General features: G+C 41.1%; 1 protein-coding gene across 1 annotated transcript in view; it reads right to left on the bottom strand.

The window, feature by feature from the left end:
- Nucleotides 1-23,239, bottom strand: part of LOC115440068 (sodium channel protein para) — an 82,848-nt gene extending 59,609 nt beyond the window's left edge. Inside the window, 1 exon segment of the mRNA XM_037436430.1 lies at nucleotides 23,020-23,239. The gene's annotated coding sequence lies outside the window, so the exon portion shown is untranslated.

Below are 23,239 nucleotides of genomic sequence, written 5' to 3'. Positions count from 1 at the left end.
ATTAAGTGTGTCTATTTGATGCTTTGTATGCGCCGTAATGAACCCCTACGAGTTTCGCCGCCCTGCGCTGGTGTAATATGGCGTGAAAGGGTCGTGAAATCGGTCGGTAAACAAATCATGTTAGCGATAAGTGTCCGGTTGCGTACGCGAACAATGCACTTAGTGTAACTAGTATAAGCCGATTCATTCCTTGTTTATTGTACCTTAAAAAACTTAGGAATACCAAACAGTTGGTTTTTGTATGACTTTTCTGTATGTCGAGTAAATTTATAGAAATAGGTATTCGAGATTAATTAAACCTTCATCAAATTATGCATTTTCTATCTACCCGTTACTTTAATGCGCCCAAATAATGTGAGTAGTATAAAGTAATCGTGCGGTTAATGTTGTCTATTTATAGAATTCAGATCGATCGACGTCATAGGTCGTTTATCATTACTATATTACCACATAGACGTTTTATTTCTCTCTAGAAAGATATTTTTTGTGAGGATATTGCACAGCAGTGCCGAACTGTCTATATAACCCTATTCCTGCCGGCTTCCCTTTATATAGAGTTTAATTATCATCAGAATGTTTTTCAGAATGCAGATCGCATTTATGCATATTAGTACCTTTACGTAGTTGGAAATTTTCACCTTTCGCACTGTTATATTTCATAGAATATTATCTAGAAAGATTTTAGATGTACTACATAATATTTTATGTTATACAAGTTGTGAAGACTGACTTGCTTGTGTTTGCTCACTAGAATAAAACTTATATTTATTTTATCTTTCTCTACAACTGCTTATATCATAAATACCAAAAAGTTAAGTTAAAGAAAATTGGTAAAGGGGCCGTTCAAGTATTACGTAACGCAATTTTTGAAGATTTTTGAACCCCCCCCCCCTTGTAACGCGCCGTAACAACCGCTCCTGTACGCCCTCACCCCCCCCCCTCTAAAATCTAAAAGGTCAATTTTTGTCTTTTTAATATTCACAATTATTTTACGCAATATACCGGAAAGACGCTAAAATCCCTTTGTTATTGTTTTAAGATAAAAAACACAATGTTACATAACGCTTTATACCAGAACCCGCCCCCCCCTGGGGGTGCAACGCAGAAAACCTCCACGCGTGTCCGATTGCTGTCGGTCCCTTATGGATACGTCCGGGGGGAAGGTCAGTCGTCGGGCCGGTGCACCCTGGGCACAGTCAATAATCTCTCCGCGGGGGGCGGGAAAGGAGGGATTGTTGGCTGTGGCTAACTTTCTGCCGGGTGGGGGCTGGGGGGATAGCCCCTGGTGGCCTCCCATATGGCGCTCTGCGCTAGCAGAGTCCATGATGGGAGGCAGGGAGGAGCACCGACCACGTGGTCGAGTGGGCGTGGTCGATGCGGTCCTTGCGGCACTACTGCCGCAGAGACCGCACCAGTAGAGGTCGCTTGCCCCTGAAATAAGGGGTAAGCGAGGGAGTAGTAGCGGGCTCGGTGTTCACTAACCCTGTCACCGGGCTGGCGAAAGGGGAGTGGTCCCTCTTTCGCCGCCGCCAAATCTCGTAACCCCAAACATGATCAAGTGTCTCTGGCGTAAGCGTCAGACACACTTGATCTACGGGGACTCGAGGGTTCACTGGCTTAACTGCCTGGACCGCGAGGAAGAAATCCTCTATAAAAAATTACCCCAAATCCCCAAGCGGCGGCGCACCGTGAGGGGGGTTGTAAGCTTGGCTAATGGGTAGCTTGATTTAGTCGCTAGTGCGAACCACAGTATTTTGAGCCAGTACACAAAGTTTTTACTCGTGGGAACAAAAATGGAATCACAAATTAAAACTAAAGACGCACAGGGGGAGGAGAAAGAAGGAGCCGGGACCAATAGGTGCCGAGGAGGCCCACGTCCCGTAGGGGACAAACAGTCCGCCGAGGAATCGCGCGGGCGAACTCCCAAGGTGGGGAACGTCCGCGTGATGAAGTCGCGGCCGAAGAGCGAACGCGGGGTGCTGGGTCAGACTCTGACTCAGCATCCAGCATGGTTAGCGGATGGAGCTCAGTCGCGGGCACCAGATCTATGGAGATCAAGACGGCAGCGGCGGAGCCATTCCGGAAGCGGATCAGGTGCAGGATCGGGGATACGTCCTCCGAGGGCGGCGAGGCAAAGGCTTCGTGCGTCGCTCCCCGGAAACGGGGCGCATCCCACTCCGCGTCTCGCGGAGCGAAGGTGAAGGGTCGGGCCCTCAAAGAAGCGAGGGACAGCGGGAAGCTCGCCGAGGAGGGCGGCACCCGATCGCCGCACGACCTCAAAAGGCCGAGAAGAAAAGGGCCAAATTTGAGGAGGTCGTGATGGCGGCGATTGCGAGTGTCCGCCAAAAGAAATTGCGGTCCTCGAAAGAGAAGGCTGCGCAAGAGGCCGCGGCCTCCATTATGGCGGCAGCAGCGGCCACCTTCTTGGAGTCGGAACCCGAGTCGGGTAACGAGGGGATGAGGGCCGATATCGCCCGGCTATCGACGGAGGTTGAGCGTCTCTCTAGGGAGAACGCGGAACTCAAGTCCAGCCGGGCCTCAGCCCTCGTTCAGTCCTCTCGTCCTGTAGAGACGCCTCCAGAGGTGAGTGCGGTGCAGCCGGCGGACAGGCAACAACTCCTGAGCCTGATACGAGAGGGCATCCGCCAGGAGATCGGTGCCCTCTCTGCCCGGTTCGCGGTTCTGGAGGGCATTGTCCTCCGGCCACCTCTGGCGGGCTCCAAGAAGGCTGCGTCCTACGCGGCCGCCGCGGCTCCGCAACCCACGCCGGGGACGTCCGGCCCGACGAGCCAAAGCTCAGGGCCATCCACGAGGCCAACGAAGCCGTCGTCGTCGTCTCCGCCGCCTCCGCCTCCGGCCTCCCAGAGGACGCTCGCAGCAGATAAGCCCAAAAAGGCGAAGGCTGCGCGGAGAGCGGCGAAGCCGGCGGAGCTGGCAGAGACGGCTCCCCCACCTACTCCCTTGCCTGCTGATGATGCCGGCTGGACAGTGGTGGGGGCCAAGAGAGACCCGACGCACGGAGCGGCGGAAGGCGCAGCGGCAGCGCGCCAAGGAGAGAGAGCGTCGCCAATATGCTTCGCGCCCCGAAGTCCGCAGCTGTAGTCGTCACACTACAGCCGGAAGCGGTAAAGAAGGGCGTGACGTACGCGGACCTCCTTTCCAAGGCAAAGGGGTTAATCAACCCCGCGGAGCTTTGGGATTGCTGGGGGTTGCGGTTAAGAGTAACCGCAACCGGAGCCCGGAAAACTCGAGCTCCCGGGAGCCAGCAGTGGCCCGGTCGCGGACGCCCTAGCTGCAAAGCTACGGGCGGCGTTTGATGCGGCCGAGGCTAGAGTGTCCAGACCCGTAAAGAGCGTAAGCTTGCGCATATCGGGTCTGGATGACTCCGTCACGGTGGAGGAAGTGGTGGCCGCCATTGTCAGGACCACGGGATGCTCAGCTGAAGAGCTGAAGCCGGGAGCCCTACGTCCCGACTATGCGGGTATGCTGGCCATCACGGTCAGCTGCCCCGTGACGGCGGCCAAAGTGGTGGCTGAGGGCCGGAGGCTTTTGGTGGGCTGGGTGTCGGCGCAGGTTAAGCTGCTCGAGCCCCAGCCTCTGAGGTGTTACCGATGTCAGACCGGACATCACGTCGGGGTAAGGTGCACCTCGGAGGTCGACCGCAGCGCGTTGTGCTTCCGCTGCGGTCAGCCCGGTCATAAAATCGGCTCGTGCACCGCCGACAAGCCGCACTGCTTAGCCTGTGCGGCGGTTGGCAAGCCAGCCGAACACCGGGCGGGGAGTAGAGCCTGCGCCGCTCCCGCCAATACCGGGGGCAAACGCCGGCCCACGGCCTCCACTGCCGCTTCCGCCGCGGTTCCCGCTAGCGCTGCCGCTGCTACTTCTGGAGAGAGCGCAATGGAATGCCATTAATGGCCCCATTGCGCTTTCTCCAGGCGAACATCAACCACTGCGCCAGAGCTCAGGATCTCTTGCTCCAGAGCATGGCGCGGTGGTCGATTAATATCGCCGTGGTCTCCGAGCCGTACTTTGTCCCGCCCAGGAATGACTGGGTGGAGGACCTGAGCGGCTCGGTGGCCATCATCGCGTCGGCCGCCGCCGGTACCCTGACCCACGAGCGGGTGAAGAGGGGCCAGGGTTGTGTCGCAGCTCGGTTCGGAGGGATAGTCGTAGTGGGGTGCTACTTTCTCTCCGAGCCGAACTCTCGCCGAGTTCCACAACTCCCTCAGGGAGCTGAGTGACGTCGTCGTCGAGTACGGTTCGCTTCCCGTCGTCGTGCTGGGGGACTTCAACGCCAAGAGCCAGGCTTGGGGTTCCCGGTACACGGATGTACGGGGGCGAATGGTTGAGACTGGGCCTTGGAGGTTGGCCTGGACGTCCTCAACAGGGGTTCCGTCGCCACGTGTGTGCGGATGCGGGGTGAGTCCGTGGTGGACATTTCGTTTGCCAGCCCCGCATTGTCGCAGCGTGTTGTCGACTGGCGAGTAATGGAGGCGGTGGAGACGCTGTCGGACCACCGGTATATCCGGTTCGACGTCTCCACCGATCCCTCGAGCGCGCCAGTCCGACGGGCCCCAAGTGGTCCACGTTGGGCGTTGAGACAGCTGGACAGGGAGCTCCTCCTGGAAGCCTCCATCGTCCAGTCCTGGGTGCAAGCACCGGTCAGGCCGGACGATGTGAATAACGAGGCCGACTGGTTCCGGGAGGCTATGTCCTCTGTCTGCGACTCGGCAATGCCCCGAGTCCGCCGAAGCCAAGCGCGGCGCAAGGTGTACTGGTGGTCGCGGGAGCTGGCATCGCTCCAGGCGGCGTGCTATGCCGCGCGACGCCGGTACACCAGGTACCGCCAAATCCGCATCCGGCCTGTGGATGCGGTGGCTCGAGAGGCGGAGCTATACCAGGGGTACAGAGACGCAAAGACGCTCTCTCGGGCGCGATTCTAGAGTCTAAGAATCGCGCCCACCAGGAGTTGCTGGAGTCTCTTGACGCAGACCCGTGGGGACGTCCTTACAAAATGGTGCGGAGCAAGCTCCGCATCTGGGCGCCCCCACTGACGCAGAGTCTCCGGCAGGAACTGGTCGAGGGCGTCGTTGGCGCTCTGTTCCCTGCGCGAGGGGGAGCACGCTCCTCCGCCCATGGCTCCGCCCCCGGCGGCGCCCGGCATGGACCACGACGACGACGTCACTGTTCCCGCGGTGACCGGGGTAGACTTGAGGGTGGCGGTGGCCAAGATGAAGGCCAAGAACACCGCCCCAGGGCCCGACGGCTTGCCTGGAAAAGCCTGGGTCCTGGCCTTGGGGGCTCTCGGGCCTCGACTTCAGAGGTTCCTCACGGCATGTTTGGAGAGGGGCCAGTTTCCACTTCGTTGGAAGACGGGGAAACTGGTCCTCATCGCGAAGCATGGGCGCCCCGCGGACAGTCCGTCCGCATACCGGCCCATCGTCCTGCTCGACGAGGTGGGCAAGCTCTTCGAAAGAGTTATTTCAGACCGCCTCGTCGAGCACCTGACGAGGGTTGGGCCGGATCTTGCGGACAGCCAATTTGGCTTCCGCAGAGGGCGCTCTACTGTGGATGCCATCATGCGCGTGAGGTCTCTCGCGACGGGGATGCTGTTTCCCGGGGTAGGGTCGTCTTGGCGGTGTCGCTTGACATCGCCAATGCCTTTAATACCCTGCCCTGGAGTTGTATCAGGGAGGCACTCCGGTATCACCGGGTGCCGGCCTACCTCCGTCGCGTTGTCGGGGCCTACTTGACGGATAGGGCCGTCATTTACCCCGGTCGCCAAGGGGAATGGATCAGGCGAGAGATGTCGTGCGGTGTTCCGCAGGGTTCGGTTCTGGGGCCGCTCTTGTGGAACATCGGATACGACTGGGTGCTGCGCACCGACCTCCCGAGCGGCGTCAGCGTGGTATGCTACGCTGACGACACGCTAGTTTTGGCTCACGGGGGGTCGCATCAGGCGGCGGTCGACGCGGCTACAATTGGGGTTGCGACAGTCGTTGAGAGAATCCGACAACTGGGACTCGAGGTGGCGCTGCACAAATCCGAGGCCATGTGCTTTCATGGCCGGGGAACGCGCCACCTCCGGGTCTCCAGATCACGGCAGGAGGGGTTCACATCGGCGTCGGGTCGACGATGAAGTACCTGGGACTCGTCCTCGACAGCCGGTGGAACTTCAAGGAGCACATCCGCCTTTTGGCTCCCAGGTTGGTAAAATTCACCTGCATAATGCGGCGTCTTTTGCCAAACCTGGGGGGGCCAATGCTCCCTGCCGGCGGCTCTACGCAGGAGTCGTGCGGTCCATGGCCCTGTACGGTGCCCCCGTATGGTCCGCAGCTGTGGCGCGGCGGCAAGGCCGCTTTCTGAACGCGCCACAAAGAGCGATGGCCATACGGCTGATACGGGGATACCGCACGATCTCCTGTGAGGCGGCGGGCCTCCCTTGCCGGACTACCGCCATGGGGTCTCGAGGCGAAGGTCCTTGCGTCACTATATGTGTGGCGCGGGGAGGCGCATAGCCGGGGCGTAGCTCCGCTACCGCGACAAATTGCCGCGCGGCGGACGGAGCTCCGGCAGAACCTCATGGCGGAATGGCGACAACGACTGTCGCAACCCTTGGCTGGGCACGCCACGATAGCGGCGGTAAGTCCCCTCTTCGAGGTGTGGCTGACGAGACGTCACGGCGTCCTCTCATTCCGGACGACGCAGGTACTGACCGGTCACGGCTGCTTCGGCAGGTACCTGTATCGGATCCGGGTGGAGGATACGCCCGCGTGTTTTTACTGTGCGGATCGGCCGGAGGACACGGTGGAGCATACGGTGGAGGTGTGCCCAGCTTGGGCTGAGCCCCGCCGTGTTCTCTCAACGGCCATCGGTGGCGGAGACCTCTCGCGTCGGGGCCTGGTAGAAGCCATGCTCCGGGGCGAGAGAGTGGGACGCAGTCACCTCCTTCTGCGAGGACGTGATGCTCGCAAAGGAGGTGGCGGAGCGGATACGGCGCCAAAGCGCCCAACGTCCCATCCGCCACGGCAGACGCACAAGACGCGGGCGTCGAACGTCTGCTGAGGATCGTCGGCCTCCGTAGGCGCGGACTGTCGGGTGACGAGCATTGGGTAGCCCGTCGCCCGAAACACCCTTAACGGCCCGTGTGTTCGGCGCGTAGTGTTCCACGCGCGCCTCGAAGAGCAGTGTCAGAGTAATTTGCGGGGCCCTTTAGGGCCGGTGCCTGCCTAGGTCTCAATGCCACCGGATCTTGGACCTAGGCACATAGGCAAAGGATGGGAACACCGTAGGTTCTTAGTCGGTAAAAGTCTGACACGCCCTCCCGCCCATCCCAAGGCGGGAGATAGTCAACTGACGATTTACCTACGTAAAAAAAAAAAAAAAAAAAAAAAAAAAAAAAAAAAAAAAAAAAACCCGCCCCTGTAACGCATCGCAACGTTTTAGAAGACCCCCTCCCCTCCCCAAATTGCGTTACGTAATACTTGAACGGCCCCTAAAGAATAGCTAAAAAAAGTAAAATGACCTTTATTTCATTCAGCACAGATATATTTGCATAGTAAATGCGGGTAGGAATGTAACATCAGATTCTTCGCCTTCGCATTCGATTCCTGGCAATACGTAGTCGTGGCTAACCGACATCCCACTCGCGTTGACCTACCCGTGTTTCCACTCAATAGCTGCACTTCAATTGTTTTACTACGTATGTTTGCCTTTCCACTTCGCTGTGGAAACATTCAACGTGCTGTCGTTTGAAGATTCACGATTATTACATGTAGTTTGTTCTTTTATTTATTTTTTTATATTATTCTGTTATGGTAAAGATTTTTTGAGAAGAAAAATATGCTAGATATTAATCAAAAAAGGGCTGATTAATTTACTTAATGTCTAAAGTTGGTCTCGATTTTTTTTAATAAAGATATTCTCGAATAACTTCCAGATTTTATTTCATATACTTCGATGTTTACTTACAGCGTCCATAATAGGGTACCGGACTCATTTTTGTTCTTTACTATTATCAAATATTTAAATAATATAAATTATAACACAGAAGGAATTATTGAAATCCGGTAAAAAATCAGCAAGTTATAAGCCTTTGAATTTCGGTAGAAGGGGTAATTAACAAGAAACAGAAAAGAGATGCAATAACCCCATGTGACGTCATCGAGAATTACGACACGTGCAAAAAAAAGAGATGAAGCGATATCCCCTCATCGCGCCCACTTCTGCACATTATAATATTTTAAACATGAATATCTCGCTCATTTTTTAACCAATATTTACGCAGTTTTCGCAGGAGTGCTTCTTTTTCGTATTATTAACCATTACATATAGAATAATGTACAAAATCAAGCATAGGCCGGTCCCCTATTAATTATTCAAAATATTAATTTTATTTTTAAGAGCTCCCTATTTTTACTGACAATTGGGCAAAATTAGAGACGTCGACTGAAGTACTTAATAGATGAGAATAAAAAAATAAAGGGTTGACTATCAATAATCTTAATGAAATACGTTACTAGATGTTTTAAAAGCAACTGGTTCCCTGTTTAATAACTTCTTTTTATAATATTTTTGGCTATTACATAATATTCTTACACAGAAACCGAAATAAAATTCTAGTAATAGCTGTTTACAAAAATATGCATTAAAACCAACAAAGCTTTATGCCGATGAAAAATGAGCAAAACACGAAATTAAACTCTTTGATGTCAACAACGAAATATTTCTTTGTATTGTAATATATGTCCTTGTACTAGTAAAAACATATTTTTGTGGAATAGATAATTTTTATTATAAAATATAAACAACTCTTATAACAATTTTTTGGAGAATAACCTAAAAAGCTACGTCGTAGACAAGCTATTGGCATGGGTGTAATATTCAAAATGAAAAAGATTTAAAGCACTCATCTTACTTATACAGTTGCACAAAGCAAGTGAACGCATAATATCGATGCTTCAAAGGCAATCATATCTAAGCGACAATCAGTAAACTGTTGAGTCGAGCTATTTAAAGTTTTTATTCAATAACAATTAAACTATTCACTCCATAAAATTATAGCGTAATAATATTAAAATTGTCTTAAAACTAAGAACCTCGATTACACCACACAGAAAAGTCTGGCGATTCCAAATATTCCAAGTATATGTGTCGCTTAGGTATGATTGCCTCTCAAGCATCGATATGAATAATCGGAACATTCTACTATTCCATAAGATTTAGACTAGATGAGAGATAGTTGAACGAAATCTAGGGCAAGCCTTTACAGGGAACTAAACTTTCCACAAAAGGCATAGAGAACAGCCGCACGCACACGTTCACTTGTATTGATTCCTCACAATGGGTAGGCGGGTTTTAATCAAATTTTACTAGCATTGACGTGAGCCGAAATTCGGAGTAAATTGCTGCTGAACTGAATATTTCATGTGGTTTGAAGTTGAAGGTTAAATTTGGTGCGGTCAATACTTCTATAGTAACACATAAACATAAACAGTTTATTAGATGTCACTCCAATGACAAAGATTGTTAATGTGTTTGTACTTTGTCATTATGGAGTGGAGATCAATACTATATTTGCGTAGGTATGTTATATTGTAACAAAAAATGATATGAGTTCTAATGTTATGTATAGAAATAGAAAATAAATACCATTTTTATTTGGCAGGAATGGAAATACTATATAAATGTAGGTAAAATTATTACATTAATATTTTTTGATATTTGCTATCTTGAATACCTATTTCTATATATTTGCTGCACAAGTAAAACTCTTAGTGGCTAAGTAATAAGACACATAAGGTGCGTTGGGGTTAAATCGGACGCTTTTTCGACGTGTTAAACAGTCTTCTCGAATTATTTTTTTACAATAATTCTATAGGAGCTATCATAATGAATCATTAACTTAGCTATATGTTATTAAATATACTAAATGCTATATATTTTTTCAATCCTTATATATAACAGTTAATGTTTTATAGGGCTTTAAAAAAGTACCATACTTTTAGAAATGTGTGAGAAAGATAGGACCTTCTCAGGTATAGTTCGGACTACTATCTAAAATCGTCTATGATACAGGGATTCTAAAATCCATAAAAAGAGCATATTCTGATCTAGATATTCATTTATAAACATTCAAAATATTTTATAAATTTCGTAAGATATTTTTAGAAGCGAACTTTGTTTTTTTAATAGTTCTAGGCATACGATCATACCCCACATGAGTGACACTGTAGATATATTTTAAAATATTCAAAGAAATAGTACATACACGTGTAAATAAACAATAAATAAACCAAATCGACCATTCATCTGAGTTAAAAAAAAATACATAATTAGTGAGTTCAGACGTTTTCGTGTATAAATTTTGATAAAAACTTGCAATATTTTACAAGTGCCAGATTGAACGATTTTTATCCGTTCTTTAACGACAAATAATTGTATGTGTAAAGATCGGATCTCAGGGAATATACGTGTTTCGACAAATTTAAATAAACAAGTCACAAGATTTATTTCCTTTATGATAGTATACACCTACAAAATTAATTGAAAACAGTAAAAACTCAATTAAAATTAGGCAAATTCTTGCATGGGGTTAATCCGGATCTGCCAGGGAACGACTAAATACCGATATTCTGTTTGTTAGCACCGTAAACATTATTTACTTGACGGATTCACTCATGTGAACTAGTGGAACGTAGGGTACAAGATGGGGTCGCAGGTAGTGTTGTCCGAAAACAAAAATTATAACACAATTACGAGTTATTTGATTTATACGATATTATACCTCCTACGATCTTACCCCAACGCGCCTTACCACTGTATTTATAAATCAATCTGCAGTAGACATTTAAAGTATTAAATGATTTAATAAACATTGCTTAAATTGAGGATTGATTGCATTTAAGAGCTTGCTCTCACCTGAGTTGGCGCTTGTATAGAAATAGACTCAATTGTGAAAATATTTTACATATTGTGACTTAAAATGTCATTTAAGCTGATTTTAAAATGGGTTTATTAAACAGTGACTTAAGATGCCGATATTAGATAGCGTCTCAGGTGATAAGGCACTTCAGGGCCTTTATTCTGTATGATAGTGTAAACGCGTAACGCGGCCGTGTCATGTTATCTTCGAGAAATGTGCGTGGAATGGTATTCTGTAAGCCAAATTTCTATAGTCCTAAACATGATGCGTTGTGTTACGTGCTTGTTACGCACTGTTAAAATAACGTGCGGGATAGAGAATAAGGCCCCAGATCGAAGCTAAATGACACTATAAATATTTACGGCTCTTAATTTTTGATTCATTCGAAATTTAAAATGAAATAAAATCAACCATAAACACAGAGATATAAATAAAATATGTGAACCAAGTTCATTCATACTTGTACTGTAGCTATATTGAGCGTATACTCCGGCCCCAACCCTCGTCAAATGTCACTCGCGCCGCAGGTGGAATAATGTAACACATAACTGCTCTGTTATACCTAGAGGTCGTATGTGAAAAATTCTTCGCATTACAGGATGGAATTTAGGAGGCTCACTATTATAAGGTTGCATGGTATATTTATTGCGATAATCAATTTATATGTAAAACATAATTCTATGTTTTTTTTATAAAACATATAAATATAAATTCTAAGAAAGATAAATACATCTGGAACCATGACTTATCGTCTTTTAATTTTCCAACATGTATATTTTTAGTCTAATTTTCCGACCATGTAAAAATTAATATAAAACTTTGTAATAGCGGGACAGCGATTTGGCTCAAAGAATGGAAATATAGCTGTACCAACCGGTATTTGTTTTGTTGATAAAATTAAAATACAGTATGTAAAGGTGCATATTCACTAAAGATATGCAAGAGAACTAACTCTAGGAAAGTCTCACTAATATTTTCAAACCACTTTCACAACTTTGCATAGGGTCACCCCGGTAGAAAAGGGCTAATGGAAAATTTAAATTTGACTGCTTCACTAAGCTCCCTTGCACTGTTTACCTACCTCGCATATCTTTAGTGGAAACACACCTTAATTCTGCATAGTTTATGATGTCGACGACTTCCTCGGGGAAAAGGACAGAAAACTACAAATAGCAAATGTATTAACTAGAGAGCAGACTATATTCATTTGCATACTTTGGGCATTTCGTTGGTTTTTACATGCTGTATTAGGCGATATTATACTACTACTTTTTATTACCATAACTAAAAATAAGGGAATTACAAAAGAATGCGAAACATTTTGTATATTTTACCTGAGGATCTTTTTTTAAGACACTACTCCATTAAACAGAAGGCATGTGACGCATACAAATTGGTTGTATTGTTTGTTGATTGCGCATATTGTATCCTGCTTTTAAGTAAAAACCCAATTAGTTTTTTTCATTAATGTATTTCATACATATTTTAAGCATTTTTCGTTCATATCTCCATGCATATTTCGGGCTTCTTAAGTTGCATATAATCCGGTATTTAGTAATAACTAATAAGTGATAACATATATAATACTTTGATCGTTATTTAAGATAGTATAACATATATGTTTTATCATACCAATCATACTAAGCGACAAGTTAAAAATTATCGCAAATAGCGAAAATAAATTATTAATTCTATTTGCAAAGGATTTCTTTATTTTGAAATGTAGAGATAATATTCCATACGGTTTGTGCGGCAAATTATCATCGCATTCATGAAGCCAAATTATCTTTATCTAACTATCTCGTTACGGATAGATACGAGAGCTCATTAAGTATTCTATATAGTTAACAAAGTAAAAGAATAATATTAAATTAAAATGAAACGAAAATTAACAATTCCATGAAAAATAATCTTATTGTTTTTTGGCGGAAAATTTATTAATTTGCTATTGTATGGCTACCTTATAAAATCAAAATTAAAGAATATATAATGGATTTAAGACTTGAAAAACTCCATTTTTTTCAATGTTTTTAGGCGTTACGTAGGCTCTGACAGCTTGTTATCGAATAACATAACAATAAGAAACTAACAATTACTGAAACAGTTACTTAATAGTTTGTATTTTTAATACGTTGAAACACGTCTGCTCACCACCGTTTTTCATTTTCTGCTATGTAGATAACACAAAAAACTAAATTAATTTGAATAAGTAATAAATATGTAGATATTTGTGTTACCATGAAATTACAGGACGGGAATATTTTAGTAAACAAAATCGAACATTATTGCCAACTTTTTAGCAAAGGCACCCCGAAGTGGTGGGCAGGGGCGCAACTGGTACACCCACTTTCCGCCATGTGTTTTCCGTCCCATGGTATGATAGGGGGCGAATTTGTCCCTATATCGGGCAAAAATTCCAAAATACGGGTTGATACTCTTAAAAACCCGATATCACTTTGCCCCACCGGGAATCAAACCCGAGACCTCAGCATTGCAGTCGTACCGTTATACAACTACGACACCGAGGCAGTAAAATAATAAATAAAAATATTTTTTTTTATTTCAGGCAATAAACCTATAGTAAAAGTACAATACACAGAATCAAACTAAAATGCATTATTCAAACATATATTGACAGTTATTGTATAATAAAACTAACAAATACATTATATAAACATATTGACAGTTACTGTATTATTCGCGGAAGCACTACGATCAATATTAAGCAGTTGTTTTGGAAATAAAACCGGTATTGTACTTAGAATAATAAACTGTCGATCACTGGTGTCTGTCGATTACTAGTGCCTGTCGAAGACTGGTGCCACTACGTTACTTTGCGATTATACGTTTATAGAGATAAAAGTTGCTTCTTGACGATAACAGAATACGTAATTGAGTGACCTACACCCGCCTAAAGCCGGTCTTATCAGTAATCTTATGAGGAACTGTGATAGTGCAGACTTTGATCAGCTGACGGTTTGATTAAAAAATATTTATTGTTTACAATACACCAAAAAATTATAAATATATGCATTTAATTCATTTGGCTAAGTGCAGAATGTGTTTAAAAGGAACTTTATAAATTGACTAAAATATTAAGAGATTATAAGCGAAATGTTGCTGTGATATCACCTCTGCCTACCCCTGAAGAGGGAAAAAAGCGTGTGTATGTGTGTATATATAAAAATATTCTTTAGTTTCGTTTGACAACTAATCAACAGAAGCTACCAACCATAAATAATAATATTATGATTATATTATCATTATGTAATATGTACTGTATATTTATTTTTCAATATTATTGTGACTATGTATGATAAATAATTATACGTAAAAAAATTTATGATTTTAGACTACCACTTCGCACAAAACAAACTCTCTGTTTGTTTTGTGCGAAGTGGTAGTCTAAAATCGTCTTGTCCCAATTAATAATACATTTATTAATAACGATTTCTTACATTTATTTATTTATTTAAGGACCTCCAACGAAGAATACACGGCATATAATAAAAACAATGTTACGCGAATGTTAGACATCCAAATAGAGCTAACTTTTAGATTTTATCGCGGTTTTTTATATTTTATATTTCTCGCGACATTTCGAGGACTTTGCACCTTTCATGGTCACGGGACGAAAGTCTCTTTAATAAAATATAAAAAACCGCGATAAAATCTAAAAATTAGTTTTATTTTGATAATAAGACATAATGTTTTTTATTTAATTTATGATTTAATTCATTATATTTATTACTAGCGACCCGCCACGGCTTTGCACGGGTGCAATGCTGATACTAAATACACTACAGAAAAACTGTGAACGTTGTATATAAAAACATAGCGGCCCGCTCTGGCTTCGCACGGGTATAACATAACAAAATAACAGTATTTCTCCACTATTTAATGGATGTTATTATTATACATATAAACCTTCCTCTTGAATCACTCTATCTATTAAAAAAAACGCATCAAAATCCGTTGCGTAGTTTTAAAGATTTAAGCATACATAGGGACAGAGAAAGCGACTTTGTTTTATACTATGTAGTGAAGATTACTTGTCATTCACTCTTTTTTCAAAACTTCTTCTTTCTTTCTTTCATATTGCCAAAGTGCCACGCTATATTTTAATTATTATTGACATATTAAATTGATATAGGTACTTTATAACGTACGCTTAATCCACTATATTTAATAAAATATACTTTACCCAATACCCACCCATAGTCAAATCTTAATTCCCTCTAAGTATAATTAATAATACCCGATAACAAATTGAGATACATTAAAACTTATAAGGATGCAATGTGGCTAATATTTATCATGTTACAAAAACTGTTTTAAAATAAAAGATTATAATAGGTAGCAATAAGTATGATTTGTCACTACAGCGATGCTATCAAAAATACATCATTCTTACTTCCCTATATTGTGCAATATTATAAAATACTAACTTTAGCTCGCGGCTCCGTCCACGGAAAAAAGTTTTTCTGGGATAAAATCCTCTACTACTGAGAAGGTTTTAGGTCTTAGTCCACCACAATGGCCTAATACGGAATGGCATACTTTAGAGACTATCAATTTTTCTATGGAGGACGTTACAGGTATGCAGGTTTCCTTACAGTGTTTTCCGTCACCAAGCAAGTCAAGCAAGGGAATTGGACGTAGATACATAAAAAGGATCCAGCCCACAAAATGACAGTTTTGAAATAGTGGAGATTGAAGTTTAAAACGTATTTATGCTCATTGATATTCCATATAATATCTCGTTAATAAAAAGTTCAAATTAACATATTTTGACTAAGATGTTTTTACTAATGGAAAATATAGACCTCATAGACTAAAACTAATTTGGCTCATTTTCGACTACAATGTGGGTTGGATTTTGCGTATCTACGTCCAATTCAAAAAGTACGCGCACATACATAACTAGAAAAGGCCGACCCATGAATTTTGAACAAGCAGACATTCGTCTCGGCAGTCCTTTCTACGTTCAACTAGGCTATATCTGCTTTCAACGCTATGCTGGGACACAAATAAAGCACAGTAATTACTACGTCGATAAGTTGCAACTTTCCACGAATCGTATTAAATTACTGATACATTTTACATGAGAATGTTTCCCATTGAATGGATCGATACGCGGTGACGTTCGTAGACTAGATAATTTGAATGAAAACTTTATATTTAGTTATTCAAAGGTCAAAAGTATAAAGCCAAGTAAATATGCGAACATAGTTAGAAACTATGAATGAAACTTTACACTTTTTGTTGTATTGGAGATGTGTAGATTTAACTTCCTAATACGAATTGTTTTAATAGATAAAAAGGAAATTTTCAAGATTTTTATCTCTATAATTTCTTTCCCTTAAAATAATCGATTATTTTGAATAGATGACGGCGTTTAGGTGATTAAATGGTGGTGATGAATCGCTGCAGTGTTTTAGGGACTTTTGTTGCGCAAAAGACTTTTCACGCGGGAGAAGCCGCGAGTAACACCTAGTGTAACATATATGTTTCTGTCAGTCAGTTCCCCTTATAATATAATTAAATTTATATATTTTTAACTTTCTTTAAAAAACAGCATTATAAAGAAAAAAGTTACTACTAAATAATAACTTAAAGTGAATTTTATTTGAAATACATTAAAACCCTTATATTTTTTACTTTACGGCCACTAATTACTGTGTTTACGCTAATGTCTTTGATTTAATGGAAACGTTTACGCGAATGTGGCGTAAAACATAGCATATCGATCGCGGCTTGGACGGTACGGCGTCCTAATTTCGCAAAGTTCACTGAAGAAAAATTAGCACAACCCCAAGCAATGTTTCCGTGCACTTCTGCAGTTTTCACTTTGCAGTTTAAGTCAGTGGGGCGCATAGATTACATTCGACCTATATTTACAATCTTTTCATGGGTAATGCTTTTCAAAAATGAATGGATATGCGGTGCGGTCGGGTTTTTGGTTGTTAAAAAACGTATTGACATTGGCTGGCTGACGACGGTAATAGACCATTAATGATTTAAATTATTTGTGTAATTTTATTGTTCTCTGATGCCATATTAAAAAAGTAACCCTATGTTACCCTCAGACATATAGATGTATGTTGTCTAAAGATTTTTCTTTAATATTAAAAATCATCAAGTTGTTGTCGGGAATGCATGCTTAGGCAATTGACAGACAAACTCAAAAATCACACCATCCTTTTAGAGTCATCGAGGTATAATATATCGTACATAATATATTTTAAATCACGCTATCTACTCCATGCAAATAAAAGCACCGAATATAATATTAATGAACAAGTATAATATTATAATTGTCGATTAATTAGTTCTTATGTTTACGCAAATGTTAGAAATCGAAATAAATCTAGTTTTGTATTTTTTACATGGTTTCTAAGATTGCAGCCTTCTTGGTTACGAGGCGGACTGATTCCACAGTACAGTGTCGATAAAATCATAATTATTTCCTTTAAAAAATGCCAAACAATGTATTTTAAATGAATACACATAGATTCTACTAATATTTCCCATTAAACTACACATTGTATAAAAACAATTTGTCACGAAGGTAATTATAAACGCTTCGGTATAAATGAACAAGCATAACACTCGTTTAGCAGTATAATCGAACGACAGGTAGGGTCAACGGCTAGTATCTGTTGACCGGGTCGTTGGCGGGAATCGATCCGGCGACCCAACGGCGGGCGGCGGGTGGGAACCGCACGGCTTTGTTGCCACTATGGTAATTCTGTGCTAATTCGCTACAAACGGAATTATGCTAACCGCTGAGCATAATATTAAGGGCTATTTTATTAATAAACATGGCTTAGGACGATTGGAGTCCTGAGCAATGCTTTGTATATAGGAGTAGAGAAAGGTTAAATATTCATGTCAATGTACTAAAGCGACTTTATTACTTAATAACAAAGAGAGCTCTACCAATTCATTGCGGAAGTCTGATAGTCTAAAATGAGCTTAACAATGCGACTTAACATTTGACATTTAATTCAAATTTCCCAACTATGAGTATCTACGGGGAGACAATAGGGTGCCAAAGCTGTAGGAGACAAGGGCCTATTCTTCACGCCGTTTCCGTGTCATACGTCTGTCGTTTACACCGAAGTGACCTAGTTTTGAGCCGCACCGGCCACAACGTTGAGCTGCGGGGCCTACATACGTATGTATAACCAACCTAACCTAACATAGGTTAGGGAAATAAACATTTTGCTTAAAATTAAAAAAAATATATATATAAACTTACTCGGATTTAGTAGTTATATTACGGTATTGTAGTGCTAAGGTCTCAGGTTAATAATAATAATAAATAATAATAATATCAGTCCTGTATTATATACTTGCCCACTGCTGAGCACGGGCCTCCTCTACTAATGAGAGGGATTAGGCCTTAGTCCACTACGCTGGCCTAGTGCAGATTGGTAGACTTCACACACCTTCGAAATTCCTATAGAGAACTTCTCAGATGTACAGGTTTCCTCACGATCGGTATAATTCGGTTTTTCTAACCTAACGTAGGTTAGGGAAATAAACATTATACTTAAAATAAAAAAAAAAAAAAAACTTTTTTATAAAACTTACTCTGGTTTAATAGTTATATTACGGTAAGATTGTAGTGCTAAGGTCTCGGGTTAGAACCCCGCATCGGGCTAAGTGATATTGGGTTTTTCTGCTTAGTATCAGGCTGGAGTCTGGAATTTGTGCCCGATGTAGACATGGGCTATTGCCTTGTCACATTATGGGACGGCATACACACGGCGAAAAGTAGATGCACCAGTTGTACCTTTGCCCACCCCTTTGGAGATAAAAGGCATATGTGTATGTTTTTTATATAACTTTTCGTACGAAATCTAACAATCACTAATGAGTATTTAGTGTAACCTGTAAATTACTTTTTTTGTTACCTAATCCAGCTCAAAAACTCTTTAACATTGGATATTCATGCATAGCTAATATTAGAAATTGTTGGGACAAATTCAAACGATTTATATACGTGTCACCACAAATACAACTGACTTTATGAACGCCTATCTTAATATTTTAATAACATTTTAAACCCAAAAGAAGCAAAAAAAAATCAGCTGTTTTTGATATAATAAAAAATTCTTTAGATAATGCGCTTAGACTATTGATGTAAAATTGTCGCGTAAATTTCTACAAACATAATCTAGTAAAAACGATCATATTCCATTTAATAGATCAATAGCTTAGTAAAGTTATTCATCCACTTTAAATAAACGGTCCTACACTAAGTAATTATTAATGTGAAGAACGATAACCACGTTACGGATTAAATAAATTAATATCTATACTTCTATCTATGTATCTATACTATAATATAAAGGTGAAGAGTTTGTTTGTTTGAATGCGCTAATCTCAGGAACTACTGTTTCGAATGGACAAATTCTTTTACTGTTGGATACCTATAAACGCTATGGCCAAAAGGAGCGGAGCGTCAGTGAAAAATGTTGCAAAAACGGTGAAATTTTTCCTTTTAAGAGTTTCCGTTGCGTGCGCTGCGTAAACAGTTAAACAGCAATAATCATGTATGACGAAATAATTCCTCCTAAAAAATTCTAAAAATGTATAATAAAATAAAGTCCTTAGCTGCGTCTGTCTGCCTGTCTGAACTCAATACCACCCAGCGGATTTCGATAAAAAAAATGATATAGAGATAGTTTGAGACCTTGGGAAGGATATAGGCTACATTCTATTCCGGGAAAATATATAGCGAGACTTTTAATCTACAAAACTCTTTCACGTGGACAATTATTCCGGAAAACTCTTTCGCATGGGCAAAGCCACAAGCAAAAACTAGTTTTAAATATACGGGAATTTTATATGATCACGCAAGGTCCCACACGATGGATATCTGTTATCATTTATGATTTATTATCATTCCTGTTACATAAATAAATAGGAAATAAAACAATATTCCAATTACTGATATTGAATGACAAGCATACATAAATTTGACTAAATCATCATGATGATAGACATGGAATTTATTATTTTATCTTCTTACTTGAAGAATTAAAATTATCTGATAACCTCTACTAATTTGGAACTTTGTTTTACACACTTGTTCCAACTACGCAGCAAAATTATAGTTTTTTACAAATTTTGCAACAACCTACATTGTATTATATAAATAAAGATAGAAATGCTACTAGAACCCGCAATCTGAAGTCTCAAAATTGTCCTAATTGGGACTCACGGATACACTGTTAAAATGTCAATTATAAGCTATTGAAATAGAACTATTTTATCGCGGTTTTTATATTATTATTTTCTCCCTAATAAAAAAGAAACGCGATAAACCCCGTAATGTAGTTTTATTTCAATGTCTAACATTCGAACAAAAGAAATCATTAAATTTAAGCTATCTTTTTATTCATGCTGGTTTAAATAATGTACGGTATAGTTAAAAAATTCCATGGTTTAAATTCTAAAGTTGACTGCCTCCATGGCGTAGTTGTAATGCGCTTGCGGTATGAGTATTTCAATTGGCTGTTAGATTAACGAAGATGAACTAAGCCAAAGAATAGCCACTATGCGACCTCATAGTATTGTTTGTAAATACGGGTGACAAACACAAAGATAGACTCATAAACCTCAAAGGTGACTCGTTGACTGTACAATAATGTGGTATAATTAGTACATGGGCCGATTGCAATTACTAGCCAAGCAATTGTCTTATATTTTTTACACTTTTAGGCCCTAGCTATAAAGATAGCTTAAAAACCAACCAAAGAATGGCCACAGCTGAACATACATTTTTTCGTCCTTAACAGGTCTTTTATCCTCTTCGTAAATGATCCAATGGTGCGCAGGGGCACATTCAGTAAAAAAGCACAAGTCATTCTCTACGTTTAGAGTTTATAACTGACTAGATGACAAAGAATTTTCCGATTCACACGAATTAACACTTGAATAACAGTTACTAACAACTTAAAATGTAATATCACGGTTATTGTGTGACATATAATATTATTAACTAGTCAAAACTATAATGAGTCTAGATAAAAAATATTATTTGTCATTGATAAAACATAGACTTGTTGTTGCTATTTTGCCTTAAAATTTAAAAGTCATCGTTATTTGCAATTAATAACACCGATGTATGTAATACACTGATTATTTATAATAAGCGTACCTGTTTTCAACAGACCAGTGATCGACAGATTTATTTCTTTAAATATTTTTTTTTTATAATGGCACGGGAAAAGTAACCTCATTGTGCCTCATATGTATGTAGGCTCCAGATAGATTATCGACTAAGGAGATGATCACCTTTCGCATATCGACACTATTTACCGGCCTATTTGAAACCGAAGATACACAGAGCGGATCCAAAAACGCACTTATGTGGGCCACTATAACGGGTTTTACACCTTGTGTACGATGGTCGCAGTAGCGTAGCTTGCCATAGAGTGGGCCTTATATCTATATTTGTTGGGGGGCTCTTCAGGGCAGTGCGAACTTCAGAGGATACAAATATCTCACTACCAGCATTATAAGAAATTAGGAATAAGAAACCGGTTCTAAAATTAATCGCGCCTTAAGGTAAGACTTCATAATGTCTTTCTGTGACGTACAGTGAGCATTCAAGACAAATCGTTTTTTTATTATAAAAACAGTTGCTCAACAATGGACATAGTGTTCTCGCAAATAACACTTACAAGGTTTAGTATTTCTAGTATTTCTTATTGGTAGATATTGTAATAATTGTCAAATAGTTTACTAAGAATACGTTTTTATTAACATTTGTTTTGGACATTTATTTTTTTATCTTATCATTTTTATTTTGAATATGAAATTTTGTATTTGTTCATCTAATGTACTTACGACCAAGCTCCTTAAATAAAGATTTAAAAAAAAAATATTAGGTTAGGATTAGGATTAAATAAACACTCCCCATCACGACTTTTATCCCCGAAGGGGTACCCAGAGGCGCAACTTGTGCCTAAACTTTCTGTAGTAAGTATATATTCCGTCCCATGATGTGTTAGGTGGCGAGCATATCGCCATACCGAGCGCAATTGCCAGACCGAGAAAAACCGAATTATACTTTTCCCAATCCGAACGTCAAACCCGAGACCTCAGCACTGCAGTCGTATTCTAATACAACTACAAAACCGAGGCAGTCTTAATTATATCTGACAAAAACTGTAGACGATATACAAAAAGCGGAATATAAAGTATTCTTGTACTGGACGTTTATAAACCCACTCCGAATTAGCATCCGATTTGACCTTATATTATACGAATTTAGTTTTATGTGATCAACATAATGTAGCTATGTAAGAAAGCGAAAAATAATATAAAGCTGTACTTTTTTAGTTGCTGCTAGTGTGAAGGACGTGTCCCGAAATAAACTATGCACTACGTATTAGCGTAGCCATGTTTTAGTAACGGGGGGTTTAAAAAAATAAAACAACAAAAATGCGCATAGAACGATATTCATTTTAATTAAAAAAAAAGTTGTCATTCTTAAAAAGTCTAAAGCCAAACAATTATTAATAGAACAAACTTTCATTCGGAGGAGTTTGAACGCCTAAAACCCGCCCCGCTGGCTACACCCATATCCAAATCCATTCTACGATTTCTGCGTTTACTGACAATAAACATCTTGACACTTTTGCATTTTGTTAAGCTTATTGGTTAGATTCTTTTTTCGATATAATTAAGCAACCGATCAACGAGAATTTTTCAATTGTAAATACTTTTTAATGTTCATTTTTAATACCTTTTGTATTTGTTGCTAATTGCATTTGTCAGAAGGAGGTCTATTAAAGTAAATATTTATTCGAAGATTTTACAATGCGATTGTTAAATGATAAGTGCAGGCATAGATTTGAGATATTCTAATTGGTTCCGTAATGAATTTAAAGATTCCCATACATTGTGTCGGTAGAAGCAAATAATAGAGAGGTAGGTAAATCGACTTCTCCGTGTAATCTAATTGAAAATTTATATAATTAAGAAATCTGAATGAATATTTATCAAAACATGCAAAAAACGTAATAAAAAGATTTAATTACCTTATTAATTGAATTAATTTATTATTTACTCACTCTTCAAAGCGTAACTGCCAGTGGAGGTAATTCTTCAAGGTTTCCTATCGCACTGCAAATTTTCATGATTTTCGCCAATTTATAATATTTAAATGTACCACAAATAAAATTTTATTGATTCTTTTCTGTTACCTAACGGAAACCTAATATATAAGTTTTAAAGATTTTGTAGTGCACTACGTAATCGCACTGATTTAGTAGAGGCCAAACAAATCAAAAG

This window comes from Manduca sexta, chromosome 8 (genome assembly GCF_014839805.1).
Source record: "Manduca sexta isolate Smith_Timp_Sample1 chromosome 8, JHU_Msex_v1.0, whole genome shotgun sequence".
NCBI lineage: Eukaryota > Metazoa > Arthropoda > Insecta > Lepidoptera > Sphingidae > Manduca > Manduca sexta.
This window is presented reverse-complemented; position numbering and strand designations above follow the sequence as displayed.